At 36.6% G+C, this 14,328-nt stretch overlaps 1 long non-coding RNA gene across 1 annotated transcript in view; it reads right to left on the bottom strand.

Annotated features, from left to right (window-relative positions):
* Nucleotides 1–3,606: 3,606 nt before the first annotated feature.
* Nucleotides 3,607–14,328, bottom strand: part of LOC117151488 — a 14,498-nt gene continuing 3,776 nt past the window's right edge. The window contains exons 2-3 of the long non-coding RNA XR_004461468.1: nt 10,802–10,804; nt 3,607–3,616 (exon numbers count right to left, since the gene is read on the bottom strand). This is a non-coding gene — a long non-coding RNA (uncharacterized LOC117151488). The remainder of the gene's footprint in view (nt 3,617–10,801; nt 10,805–14,328) is intronic.

Genomic DNA, 14,328 nt, shown 5'->3' with positions numbered 1-14,328 from the left:
TTTGAATCTTTGAATATTTGAATATTTGAATATTTGAATATTTGAAATAGGAATATTTGAATTTTTGAATCTTTGAATCTCTGAATCTTTGAATCTTTGAATATTCGAACATTTAAATCTTTGTATCGTTGATTATTTGAAATTGGAATCTTTGGATATTTAAATCTTTGAACCCCTTAGACTTTGAATATTTGAATCTTTGAATCTTTGAATCTTTGAATATTTGAATCTTTGAATCTTTGAATCTTTGAATCTTTGAATCTTTGAATCTTTGAATACTTGAATCTTTGAATCTTTAAATCTTTGAATCTTCGAATCTTTGTATCCTTGAATATTTGAAATTTTAATATTTGGATACTTGAATCGTTGAATCTTTGAATCTTTGAATCTTTGAATCTTTGTATCCTTGAATATTTGAAATTGGAATCTTTGGATATTTGAATCTTTGAAGCTTTGAATCTTTGCATCTTTGAACATTTGAATTTTTGAATCGTTGAATCGTTGAATCTTTGAATCTTTGTATCCTTGAATATTTGAAATTGGAATCTTTGGATATTTGAATCTTTGAAGCTTTGAATCTTTGCATCTTTGAACATTTGAATTTTTGAATCGTTGAATCGTTGAATCTTTGAATCTTTGTATCCTTGAATATTTGAAATTGGAATCTTTGAATATTTAAATTTTTGAATCTTTGAATATTTGAATTTTTGTATCTTTGTATCTTTGAATATTTGAAATTGGATATTTAAATCTTTGAATATTGGATATTTGTGTATTTGAATCTTTGAATATTTGAGCATTTGAATATTTGGATATTTGAATATTTAAATTGTACAGTTCTCAAACGTTTCGAAGTTTAATTTTCAAATCTTGAATTTCTAATCTGAAGTGGTATTTTTTGAACTAAAGAGTAATGTGATCTTATAAAAAATAACATAAAAAGGAATAAGACAGCAGATATAGGGCGATTCTTATCTTTCCATGATGAGCTTCGCGTTAAATAACTGACTATATCGATCAACGTGTTCGTTAAATTACTCCATGACCCTTAATTCCGTATTTCCTCGAGAAGAATTTTAAACGAGCTTGAAAACCAATTCCTTAAACGGTGACCTAGCTTTTTTCCCTAGGCGACGATCTTTCTCATGGAGAAAGAGTAAACGGGACAGGAGCGAGGAAAGGTAGGAAATGAAAGTGGACATAGCGAAGAAGAGAAAAAGAAAAAAAAAAAAAAAAAAAAAAAAAAAAAAAAAAAAAAAAAAAAAAAAAAAAAAAAAAAAAAAAAAAAGAAGACGACGATGATACTATTTCCAGAGTATAACAATTGATCTAAAGATAATTCAAAAGAAATTGGATGGTCATCGGTGAAGAAAGCACGCAAAATATTAAAAATCATGGGGAAGAAATTCCAAATATAAAATTTATGAGAAGAAGATTAAAAAGCATACGATAAAAGAAGTAAATTTTCCTTATTCTTGATTAAATTTACTTTCGAGGTTTTCAAGAACCTTCATTTAGCTGTGCTGAGAAGGAAACAAGCTTCCTACATTTTCAATGCTCTGAAAAATAAACTTAAGAAGAGACAGGCTAGATACCTTGTTTCAATACTTTAGAAAAACAATTTTTAATATCTGGACAATTATTATTCGTTTATTGTATGTTTCATTTCATTACTATCTTCCTCATATATAAAGTATACTTAATTCGATAAAAAACCAAATTCTTTCTTATCGTGGTTGACAGAACCGCAACTCTGGTGGACGAAAGAAGCTATTTTTCACTATACCGTTTAAACAAGACTGATAATAAGACAGAGATAAGAGAGACGAAGCAGACAAGAAAAAGGCGATACGTTAACAAACCCACGACGTACTTATTATTTTTTTCCAATTAAATTCTCTTAATTTTGCGTTCTTGAAAATCTCTTTACATTTACATCGTATCAATATCAAAATCAATAACAATAATTGATTTCTCCAAAAATGTTTAATACTTACAACTACGCTGATTTATCTGTACGCCGATAAGAATTTCAAAATACGTAACAAACGTACAGAATGTTAATAATATCCACAAATGAAACGTTAAACATCGTTTCCCACGACGTTCGAGCAAAAGTGTCTATCTTGCAATATTCAAACGGCGAAACGAATCTCCGTTTAACTTTCGTTCCTTCCCCTGTGCCCGTAAGAACGCACAACTGCATCAAATTCCATTTACGACGAATCGAAATTATTTTAAACTCCTTTCCGTCCAATCCGTTCGACGCGAAACGTGCTAAAAACATTGTCCCCGACAAGGGACTATTAAAAACAAAGCGATAAAACGGCGATTATCGTTATCGAGCTGGGTAATCAACTCGTTAAAAAGCGCGTCGAACAGCCTCGTAGCGAGGAAACAGCCGCGGGAAAACAGGGCATCGTAGTGATTCACGCGCGCAATCGGCCGAGCGATACAGCTATTAAATTTCCGGCGGTGAAACGGGGGCGAACGCGGGGCGTTACTCGCAATTAAATTGGTATAGCTGGCGGCGACCGCAACGGCGATGCAATCCGTAGTTTGCAACTTCGGCCAAGTCGTTCGGTCTGCCGGCTGCATCGTGGTTTTGCTCGCCACCGCATCGACGAACAGGCGTGCGCACTGTTTGCGCGCGAACCGTCCAGAACCAATGCGCTATTCGCTCGATACTGACCGGCAAATCGAGTCATCGGTTCCAACAATTTCCGCTTCCGATCCCTAAACTTCTTCGGCACCGAGCAGATTCTACAGTTTTGCTACGGTTAACTTTCGTCGTAAATTTTCATCCGGAGTAGCAGATTTCATCGTGTTTGGTTCGTGCGTGAAGTTTGTTCAGGCATGTTGTGTACCGTATACGAATGACACGCGACAACTTAGCAATTGCACCCGTTCCAACTTATTCTCTGCTGATATGTACGTGTTTCTATGCAGAGAGTCGTATACGACATATTTTTTCACCGCAATTTCCTATCGTTTCTCGTTGCTGTCATGTTCATCAACGAAGTACCTGTTCAAAGTACACTGTTTCTATATGGGTGTTTGTGCACAGCGAGATGATCAACCTAAACAATTAAACGACTATTTCATTAGATTTTGATGGAAAGATCGTTCTGTTGAAGAATTATGTATGGTTCGTGGGAAGACATAGCGTAACAGAACACAGAGAATATACAGTTAAAGGCAATATGATTTGCAAGTGATTTTACTGCTAGCGACGAACGAATGTTAATCGAATAATTAATAAAGTACAATATGGTGAATTTAAATTGTCGAGGTTGACTGATAAAGGAACGAGTGGATGCATTTGTAGTAAAACGATATATTGAAATAAATAAAGGTATAAGTATAATGTATGCTGATCCAGATTCTCATTCTTTCAGTGTTACGATACAATAGAAGAAGGATGATAGGGAGCATGTTCATATATTTATGGCAAAGGACATTAGCAAAAAGTTAACCTTGATGCGTAGTTCTAGCTGAAGGCTACAAGAAACAGCGATAGAAATCTACCTATAGTTCTTTTGTTTCCAGACCTTGTGACCCAAAAGAAAATTTATATTCAAGGACACAATAATACGGACCTCTCCTTATTTTCAATCTTTTTCACTAAATTCTATTCTCTTCGTAACAGAGGTCTCCGGGTCACGGATATACAAAAGAGAAGATGTAGAGTTTTTCTTGAAGTAATTACTTCGACATAATTGCACCATTTTTTCCGTGAAAATCGCGCCGTCATATTGAGTTGTATATTTCTATCTAAGAATTGTTTCACCATATTTATCTGTATTATTATTCGTATGTAAAACTGTTTTCAGAAAATAAAATCTGAAATACAGTAAAACAAATAATTATTTACTCTGAATCCAATATTTAATAAGATATTTCATTTCGTTGGTCGAAAATTATCTTTACGTAATATTAAATTCTATAATTCCTTATAAATTATGTAAATAAATAAAATTAAAATTAAGTTAAATTATATGAATATATAAAATAAACAAAATAATGTAATAAATCCTATAATTTAGGTGCCTCAAGTAATATAGCATATTATTATATTATGTTATGCAAGCATAACCGAAATTGCACCTGTTTTGCTGATACGCCATAATTGAAAAGTATATTTCGAACAGGGAACAAACGAGGCAATTCTTACGAAGTTTCGAGGCTCGTCTTTCAACGTTCCACGTTCCTGAATGCCCGTAGAAAAATCGACTTGGCACAGTTCGCTCTGTTACACTGACGATCGTCGACTCGCTAATTACCTTCTCCGAGGGTAGAGTCTTCCTAGCTCGAAAGCTAAGAGGGATTCTTGAAAGTTAGGAAACGTTGAGGCGAGTTGATTCGATTCGCGAAAAAGAACACTCTTATCCAGGTTCTGTCTACATGAATCGATTCGTTAAGGCGCTATGGAATTAAATATTCCGTACTGAATCGTTTTAATTATCGATCGATATCGATTCAAAATACTTTTGTACTTTTCTGAAATCCTGTTCTTCGAAGAGTATCTTCTACGAGATACAGTTTTCATATATACCAATCATTAATTAAAATTTATAGTAAAATTAAATTAAAAAAAAATTATTTAACGTTTTAGATTTTTATATCGCAGAAATTGATCGATTTATAATCTATAATTTATCTCTTAATATCGATATTCCTTATCAGCGGACGATGCTATATTATTCCAAGTTATAACTGTAATAAATAAATTGAGATATAATATGCTTGGTGCTTCCTACAACCAATGTAGCTAGTACTTTCAATTTTGAAAGTTTTTAAGATTTTTAACCCTTTCGCTTCGGCAGTCCAGCCCACCAAAGTACGCGTGTGTTGGTTGGTCCACAGTGTGCGTGGTTGCTGTACATACGTTTTTCTAAATCTTAAATAACAACAATTCTTCTAAGAATCGTATATAAAATATCGTTTCACTGTCAATGGACTTAGTAGGTTTTTTAGCATGAAACAGTATACGATCGTTTGGATGTTTGAAATATATTGCGTGAAAGGTTTTGACGTTGTTCCAACAATAAATAACTTTAAGAAGTGATTAATCCAATATGTCAATAAAATCAACAGAAAATGGGGATATATGGGGTGCCGGAAGCAGGAGTCGTCGCGCGGTCGCCGCCTATAAGCGAAAGGGCTAAGGACCTGGTTAACGAGTCATAAAATTCGTATCTGATGTACAATATTCTGTATAAAATTCAAAATTTCGAAGCAAAAGGTAAAATTATTTGCTCCAGACGACAAAACAGGGATACAGTTTCCTAAGGAAACAACGAAGAATCTCTACGGAAGGATCTTCAACATGCCGATCGATTTAAAGAAGATAGAAAGAGAAAATTTGTTTAATAAATTACAATTGTCATCTATGACTTACCATAGTTGCTTCCAACGTTCGTACGATTCGATTAATTCCAATTTACGTTTCAACAAACGACTATGGACATTCGTTTCTTCTAGTCCACTAATCTAGTCCACACTGCAGCAACATTGATAATACGAGAAACGCTTCCCGAATCGCCTCGTATCGAGCGAAATTACCAACGTTTATAATTCTTTTCTCTTCGAATGAAAACCCGTGGTCCCCGAAAATTTCACCGTAAGATCGTGCCGTGACTGTTCGTGCAACAAAGACATAAAACGCGATAAAGAGATAAAAATATAACGACGGTAATGAAAGACAAAATAAAGTAGGCAATTTTTTGACGAATCTCAGCGATAAAAGCGTCGATTACACGTTTGATTACAAGCGTCTCGCGTGATCTCAAGCATCGACTCGTTTACCAGACGATTCCACCTCTGACTTTCCTACTTGCGAACGTTTTCTCTCCGACGATTTAACAACGACGAGTTCACCGAAACAGCGTATTATTCGAGGGTGGCAGTGCTGAAAATGGCCAGGCCACGGCTACGTAGAGAGGGAGCTTTGGTAAAATTTCGCGGGCCACCGCGAACAAACGTAATCGCGGCTGCGACCGTGCAAAGAGGAAGACAAAGAGACCGTGCCGAGAGGCGGATGTCGAGGAGTCGGGGTTGAGACGGCGAAAGGACAACGGAGAAACCGGCACAGGGAATCGCGTGTGAACGACGGCAGGATGGACCGAGAAAAAGCGATGGAGCAGGGCAGAAGCGGGAGGGAAAAGAGAATTTTGCATGAAAAGAAATCAAAATTCAAAAGGACCAGCTGGAAGCTTGTTAGTTATAAAGAATGATGAAAATGAGAAATGAAAAAGGGAAGGACGGGTTTGGGAGCGGCGAGAGCTACAGAGAAAAGGGCGAGATGGAAAGTGGGAAGAATAACGATCAAGGAAGATCTAGTGGAGACCTGGCCAGTGAGAAATAATTTAACGAGACTGTCTTGATATTTTCGCGTACATGAAACTGGGAAGAAAGAACTCGAGCGACAGATGAGCCCGTTCAAAGTATTCCAGAAATATAATTGAGCGTTTTACTTACAGAGGACCGTCTAAATCAACGTTACGATACGTGTCACTTGTCAGACATTTTTCCTTATCGACAGTTTTGGCGGAGGAGCGAAAATTACCTTCAAGCTTCTCAAGATCTTGCGTTCTTTCGACAACGAGTTTGACTACGTAAGCAGATTCGAATAAAGTTTGTTCGTTTAGATAATATATAGAAAATTATTATTAGTTTTCTTTCATCAGTCCTACATTACATTATCGATGTTCAGTGCCTTAATTTTTATATTTTTCTATATTAAATACTGCCAATTTAGTAGTACGTCTAATAGGAGCTGCAATGTTTGCAAAAACTAGTGTTGCAATTTTGGCTCTTGTATGTGTCTGTCTAATAAGTGTTTTTATAAGTTTTTTGGCCAAGGGATATATGGAGATACCAATTCCAAATGCGAATACGCTGGTTCAAAATGTTCAAGTTGTTCAACAGAACATGTTAATGGCACTTAAGCTCCTCTAATCCATGGAAGAGGTGTTCTATATAGATTAAGCAAGTTCTTTAAATTTGAACGAGTACAACAGGCAGAAGGAGATGGATACGTAGAATTTGGTAGTTTGAGTGCAGATAGTAGCCGGACTTTGCGAACATTTGCTGGTGTATTCGATCCTGTTACATTATCGATTAATTTTCTTTCATTTTTATCGTGAAATATGTAATTATGGATTTTGTTAAGGTAAAGAAAGGGTTCGGAAATACAAATCGTTTACTTTATTTTACACACAACAGCTATATATATATCTTACACTCTGAAGACCTCGATAACCTTCTTGCACGCACGCTTGTTCTCAACCGACTCTTCCAGATTCTTCTAACATCTTTTCTTTTTTCTTTTTTTTTTTTTTATTTATTTGTTGAAATTACAATCAATTCTCGCGTTGAGAACTTCTAACATCTGGCAACAGTCTTTCGTCTCCACTAAGACCTGGACGCCCTCTAATGCTTACACACACATTCACATGTACAGTGTAAATGTATCATCTAGCCAACAGATTTTCCTGTAAATTCGCCTGTATAGATTACACACATTCTCAGTTATCACGTTATGTGCTGCTTCGTTAATGCCGATAGTTTTCCATCGGTTGTAACTTATAGGAAATGCAATCTCTCGTCTTTCTCGTAAGCAAAAAAGTTACAAATATTTGTAGCTCTTAATTAACTCGGCGGTTAACGTACCACGTATAATTATGCGTAATTTCTTAAATATCTTAAATTATAGTCAACGACTATAATTTAGATATTTTCTGGATCCTCCTAAATTCATACTTTTTAAATTATCCTCTCATGCATATTTTACCGAAATAAGTTGTCTTAAGGCGAACGGGATGATTATTTTATCGTTGGAGCAGTGATTACGTTTTAACGGAATAGATTCCTTGCGGAACGATCGTTGCTCCTTCACGGATGACAGCAATTTGTTTGGGCAGCAATTTATAGCAATTTACTGGCGCGTAATTAAATCATATAAGCGAGGACGACGTGTACAAGCGTCTACAGGAGGAGAGAGATAGAGAGGAGCGTGTCGCGCCGCGTCGTTTACGAGCTTTAGGATGCTGCAGCTTTCGATAATTTAAATATACCGGATGTTTCACAAACCAGCGCGCATAAATAGTAAAACTCGCGAAACAAGATTCTTACAAACATTTCATTCCTCGTTTTGTCTTCAAGTTGTAACTTCTATCATTTTAATTGTCCTATCTCGAAACTAAGTCGTTATCGATTCAACTATTTTTATCGCTATTTGTTCAAGTACGACAATTAATTTTAATTTAACTATCTTTGTTGATAATATCGCGATCCGTTTCTACGATTCTTTAAAATATTTCCTACGTATACGTACGGATACCTACAAGCAATTTTTAAATATATCTTTGAAAGATTAAAATCGTCGTTATCGGTAAAAAGAGCAGCGAAGTTACGCCGTTTTAATTTTTACGAAATAATTATTTCAATTATTTTACTTGAAAAAGCTAGATTAACATATCGAATTTTAATTTTGGTAATTTAATTTTATTTCTGGCAATAACACCGCGATCTGTACCCACAGTTTTGTAAAGTATTTTATTATATGAAAATGCGTGGGCTCTTTCTATCAATTTTTGAACATATTTTTTCAAACATAAAAATTGCTGCTGTCGGTAACAAGAAGGACGAAGCTTTATGTTCTTTTAATTGGTCGTAGATCGGATTCGTCATTCACGTTTCGCTGGTATTTTTTATAAAATAACTGATGCGCATACGTTTATCCGAACTGTTAGAACATTAATCGCGATTCGGCTGGCCGTTGGCAGTTTTTTAACGACGTGTAAGCGACCAAAAATATTGCGAAATATTCGGGAAAAATGCACGCTGTGTCAAAAGGGAGCGACAGGAATGACCAAAGGGGGACTAGGGTCAAAAATGTGCGAGTAGGAGACGTTGAAACGATGTCAAAATAGAAACAGTCGACCAGTCTGCACCGTATAGTCGCCGAAAACGCGTAGGAATGAAAATGTTCCGTACAGTGGTACATGTAGCGAAAAATCGTGAAAGATACGTACGCGATAAATCAACTTGGAATTTAAATCCAAGGTTCTAAAAGTATTCGTACATTTTTCATAGACGAAGAGGATGAGCGTAAATCGTGGACAAGTTGCTTGGAAATGAAACGCAAAAACTTGATGATGTTGAAGTTAAAGGTTGGAACGAAAGTCTTGAATTATAATAAATTTAATTCATATTCGTAACGTCGAATAAAAGTTTAAATTGAAAGGTTAATTAAAAGAAGTTTTAATATCTATTTTACAGTCGGTTAATCCGTAAAATATCGTTTTGAAAAAGTAATCCATGGCTCGGAGTAAACTTCTCGTGCTATTCCATTGTTCCATTTGATTTGTGCCTCGAACGAGCATCGAGTAGCTTGCGGGAATTTTGAAGTTTTCGCATGAATCAGCCAGATACGTCGCTTCTTTATTTCGCAATAGTGGCGGTATAACTGTCGGTATTTGTTTAAACGATACGATTAATTTCTCGGTAAGAAAAGGAGCACGAAAATGTTCGTATTCTCTGTTCTTAACGATCCGTTTCATTCGCATTCACGAAACATTCGCATTGTTATAAAAATATCTGCCTGGCACAAAATCAAATGTAAAGATTTCAATGAGATTAAAATATTGTAAATTACTATACACGATGTCTCCGCATATATATGCAAATTTAAATTCAATTGCGTTCTTTTGCCGTTAAGAAATTTTATAAGTTTGTCGAAAAGATGAAAGAACGATCTATTGGTTGTATAAAAAATCTGCTTCTTTTTATTTCATATTAAAACTCGCCCTGAAATCATTCGTCGAAACCAGAGCGAAATTGAATATAATTCAAAGACCACGACAAAGTTATACAGAGCTAGGTATATAATAAATAATGATCAAGCGAAATAAATGAATAATTTGCGTCGTTATGTGTTATAACTGTTGAATACAACGATATTAATCGCATACAGACGAAGTGATTGATCGAACGGATTCTTTCCTTCGTTGCCCAGCGATATCCCCATTAGCGTGCGTTCGTGAGATGTACCGCAGCGACTAGCGCGTGCATGCTCTTTCGAGAATTCTTTCTTTTTTTTTATTATTTATTAAAATTACAATCAATCCTCGCGTTGTGAATTTTCAGTAATTTTTCTGGCGTGGCGCGGTAACATGGCTAATTATTTATAATAAGTTAATACTTGTTATAGATAAGTATAATTTGTATGTAAGTATTGTAAATAAGTAGATGTTACTTAATTTAAATAACTAGTTGAATCTGTCGTTTAGGTCTAGCTGGTAGTGTCTCTTCAGCCTGCGAATCTGGTCCGTCGTATCAAGTAGTCCAGTGATTAGGAGGTTTCGGTGTTTGTTCACTCTTTTGCTATATCTGTCGCTATATTTTGCTATTTCCTCTTTGACTGTGGGTATCTTGAGGTCGCGGTGTATTGTTTCGTTGGTAACATACCAAGGTGCATCAATCAGGGACCTTAGCGTTTTCGATTGGAAGCGTTGAAGTATTTCAATGTTGGAGTTACTTGCTGTTCCCCATACTTGGATTCCGTAGGTCCCTTTCGAGAATTCGGCGGAAGGAGCACAAGGATATAGATGGAACATTGCGCACGTCGAGAAGCTACTAGAAGGTTCCGTGGCACATGTGACGCCACGCAGACACCCACACAGGTCACACTCATTACTGCATAGAGAGAGAGAGGGGTTCAAAATCTTTTCAAGGGCCATGGGTCACTAAGCCAGTCAGTCTGAGACTAACTAGCCAACTGTCTACATTTCACGACACACTTATATTTCCTGTAATAATTGTTCAACAAATATCACATTATGTCGTTTCAACACAAACATTGTGTCTTCCACAGATTATTAATCCTAATTCCGAGATTAAATTCTAACAATAACTATTCTCAAAATTACGTTATGTATCGTCAAAACAACCTGTAACTATTGCTACAGATATTTAATGTTACTTGAAGTCAATCAGTTTTGCTGCTATTGGTTCAAACAAATTGATATCTACCTTTTCGTTTCGCGATAATCACGAGGCAATTTCGAACAGCCAACTTCGTCTACGTTTTTCCAACTTCTTCCCAACGATTCACGTAATACTCGCAAGTTTCACGGCGTATCCTCGAAATTGTCGAGGGAGGATTGCTTCGCTCGTGCGTTGCGGCTCTCGTTAAATCGGGCCACGTACTGGCCGAGTAAAAGTCGAGGGGTAAAAAGCGCGCGAAACTTCTCGCGCCAGATATCGAGGATCAGCTCTGCTCGACCGACGATTAACATCGAGCGAAAAATTTCATTTCGCGGAAAGATACGATCGTGGCCGAGCCAAGAGAACTACGGAATTAAAAGGATACGAGGGAAAGAGAAAAGAATACGCAGAGCGAAAACCTTAATCCAGAACAGGCGGAAAGACATTCTGTGATTAATTTTATAATTATAATTCGATCTAGATTTTAAGACGAATCTCATTTATGCTGGAATAATTTCAACGCAAAATCTGATGGATGCTTTTAAAGAGAATATTTTTCAAACGGTTTTAACCTACTTTTGTTCGATGATTTTTACCAGGATATACAGAGATTTTGATTTTATCATGGACTTTAGTCATAGATAGTACACTCGATGTGAGATGTTATAAATAGTCAAGGCTGTTCTTCGCATTATCAATTTCATCATAGTAGATAGATGTAGATATTCGTAAATACGTTTAATGTAACGTTGAATAAATATTTGTGCGTATAATAGAAGGCACTTTTTACGTCCATTCTTGCACTTCTGCTCACCGTTCATTCATCTAGTTCTTAGTTACTACACCTATCTATATTTATACTCTTGAAATATACGATTATATATATATACATATATGGAAAGTATTTATTATAACAAATAACACGGCGACGAATGTTAGTGGACGTACAGCGATTACAATCGACGCAAAACTCGATACGGCTAAATACTCGAGCAACTCTGGTTACACTTTTTAACAAGTCGCGGTGCTCTTCCTTGTATTAACAAAAAAGATTCTTATACAAATAGATAAAAATAGATCTACCTAAAATGCTGGTCAACCGTACTCTTCCTCGTTCGCACGACCATTTGAAACACACGCGATCCAAACGCTGTTCCGCCCTTCCAACCCTCCGAACACGTATCTTCTTCGGCTCTTCTTGTATCACTCCACGCGATATTCGATAAAATTGGCTACTAAATTCACTTTCTCGGAAATACGAAGTAGTTGGAAGAGTCCTTTCGATTAATCCCATCGCCCTAAGTAGATCTAAACTCTAGGACGAGTGTTACTCATCGTCCGACACTTTCGACGCGGTGATCCAATAAACATTTTCGTAGGAAATTTAAAGCAGTTTGAAACTCCCGACGACAAGGACGGGAAGAGGAAGAGAAGGATTGGTCGGAAGCAGATCGATCGAAGCGTAGCAGGTGCGCTCGATAATCGACCACGTCACACCTTCACGGGTTCGACGGGCACTGTGGCTCGTACCTTAAGTGCTCCCAGTCAATTACTCAGGTGCAATTTTGTTCGATGTTCGTAGACCTGGCCCGCTTGCTTTCGACCATAGGAAGCCGTACTCTCTCTCTCTCTCTCTCTCTTCATCTTGAGTTTCCACTTTGCAGGTTGCTTCTACGTGTGCAGGCTAAAACTTGGATTAGTTAGCCTTCAGCTTCGAATGTCATTTAAGCTGGCCACTAACGGACCAGCACCAGACTAAGCTACGTTCTCGTTCTGGGATGTATGTTCGTTGATATGTTCTCCACCGTGTGCGTAGCAATTCTGCGTTCGCCGACAAGTTAACGTCGACAGCGAATATTGACTCTCGATTGATCAAACGGAGTGATTTTCAGAGGAGGTTGCTTGATTGGGTATGTAAAGCTGGTTCAGAGTAATGTAATGGAGTTGTTAGGTTGTTGCTGGCCGCGAAATAGGTGATTTTACAAGCGTGTAAAATTAGTCAAAATTTAGTAAATTTCATTTTATTCCAGCGATACTAGCATTCTGTTATTCAACGTTATCAGTCAGCGGCGAAACGAACGAATAGCATTCGAATTGGACGAAACAGTATTTGACAATCTGGCAATATTCATTTTCATCGTGCTTCAAAATTTATGTACTGTTCGTTTATTGTCAACGATCCAATTAGTTCGGAATTGCCTTTTAATAGCTGCCGGCGTAATTACCTCTGCAATTTCCATACCGCAAGAATACAGATTTTCGCAAGAAAAATGATTAATTTTGCGTTATTTAAATTTCAATTCGGGCAAAATTCAGACTTCCGTAAAAAATAATATCGCTGATATTTTCCTGCGATCTTTCCCAACTCGTTCGTCGCAATTTATATAAATTACATCGCCATGGCACTAATAATATGAAAATAAATGGAATACGAAACACGGAAAAGCAAAGTACTACTTCATAAATAAATCTTTTCGAAACAAAATTTTTGTTTTCTCCAAATTCTACTGTAATTTTCCGAGATAAAAGAGTCGTTTATATTGGTTCGCGAAAACGTTCGAACGTTGATCATAGAATATTTTTACAAATATATTACGTTTATACAAAACTTTTTGAAATTTCATTAGCACGATCGTTACGATCATAACGATAAAGCTTGAAATCGATCTGCAAATCTATTATATTTACGAGTTATAAATTTGTTACAAACAAACGTAACAGAAAATTGGCATAAGTATGACTAGTTGTCTTAAACATACAACTAACGCTATAGACGGCTACATAATGACGTTTAAACAACTTTCTCATTCTTCTGAAATATTTTTCGTAAAATATAAAATTTCCATTCCATATACCAGGTATATTATACAATATAATATAGTATAGTATATGCAAAATAAGTTGCAACTTCGTGAGCTTGTGTGCATGTTTCGTTACAATGCGACCAGTTCAAAACAGCCGATTAATTGCTTTCTCCGTAATTACCTTTACAGTTTCATTCCACCAGAACAAACAAGAATTACCAATTAAAAATTGCACAAATACGAGTCTAAAATCTCACATTTTCGTGCAAACGTACCGTCGAAATTTCCCTGGAATCTTTTTCAACGGCACTTTCGTGGCAATTCACGCGACACGTATTCGCGCTGGTAACACGCGTTTCCGGAAGCGGAGCGGAAGTGCGAGGGAAAGCGCGGCAAAGGGACCGCGTGGAAAATAGAGGAACGCCGATAGAGGACAAAACAGTGAAGGAGTTCTTCGCGGGGACGGTGTTTTGCGTGGAGAGCTTTTTAATTGCACGCCACAGAGGAAGCAGGGAAAGGGCTTGTGGCAGCC

Source organism: Bombus impatiens, unplaced genomic scaffold, assembly GCF_000188095.3.
Source record: "Bombus impatiens unplaced genomic scaffold, BIMP_2.2 scf_0233, whole genome shotgun sequence".
NCBI classification, from domain to species: Eukaryota; Metazoa; Arthropoda; class Insecta; order Hymenoptera; family Apidae; genus Bombus; species Bombus impatiens.
The sequence above is the reverse complement of the archived record's forward strand: the minus strand, read 5'-3'. Positions and strand labels throughout refer to the sequence as shown.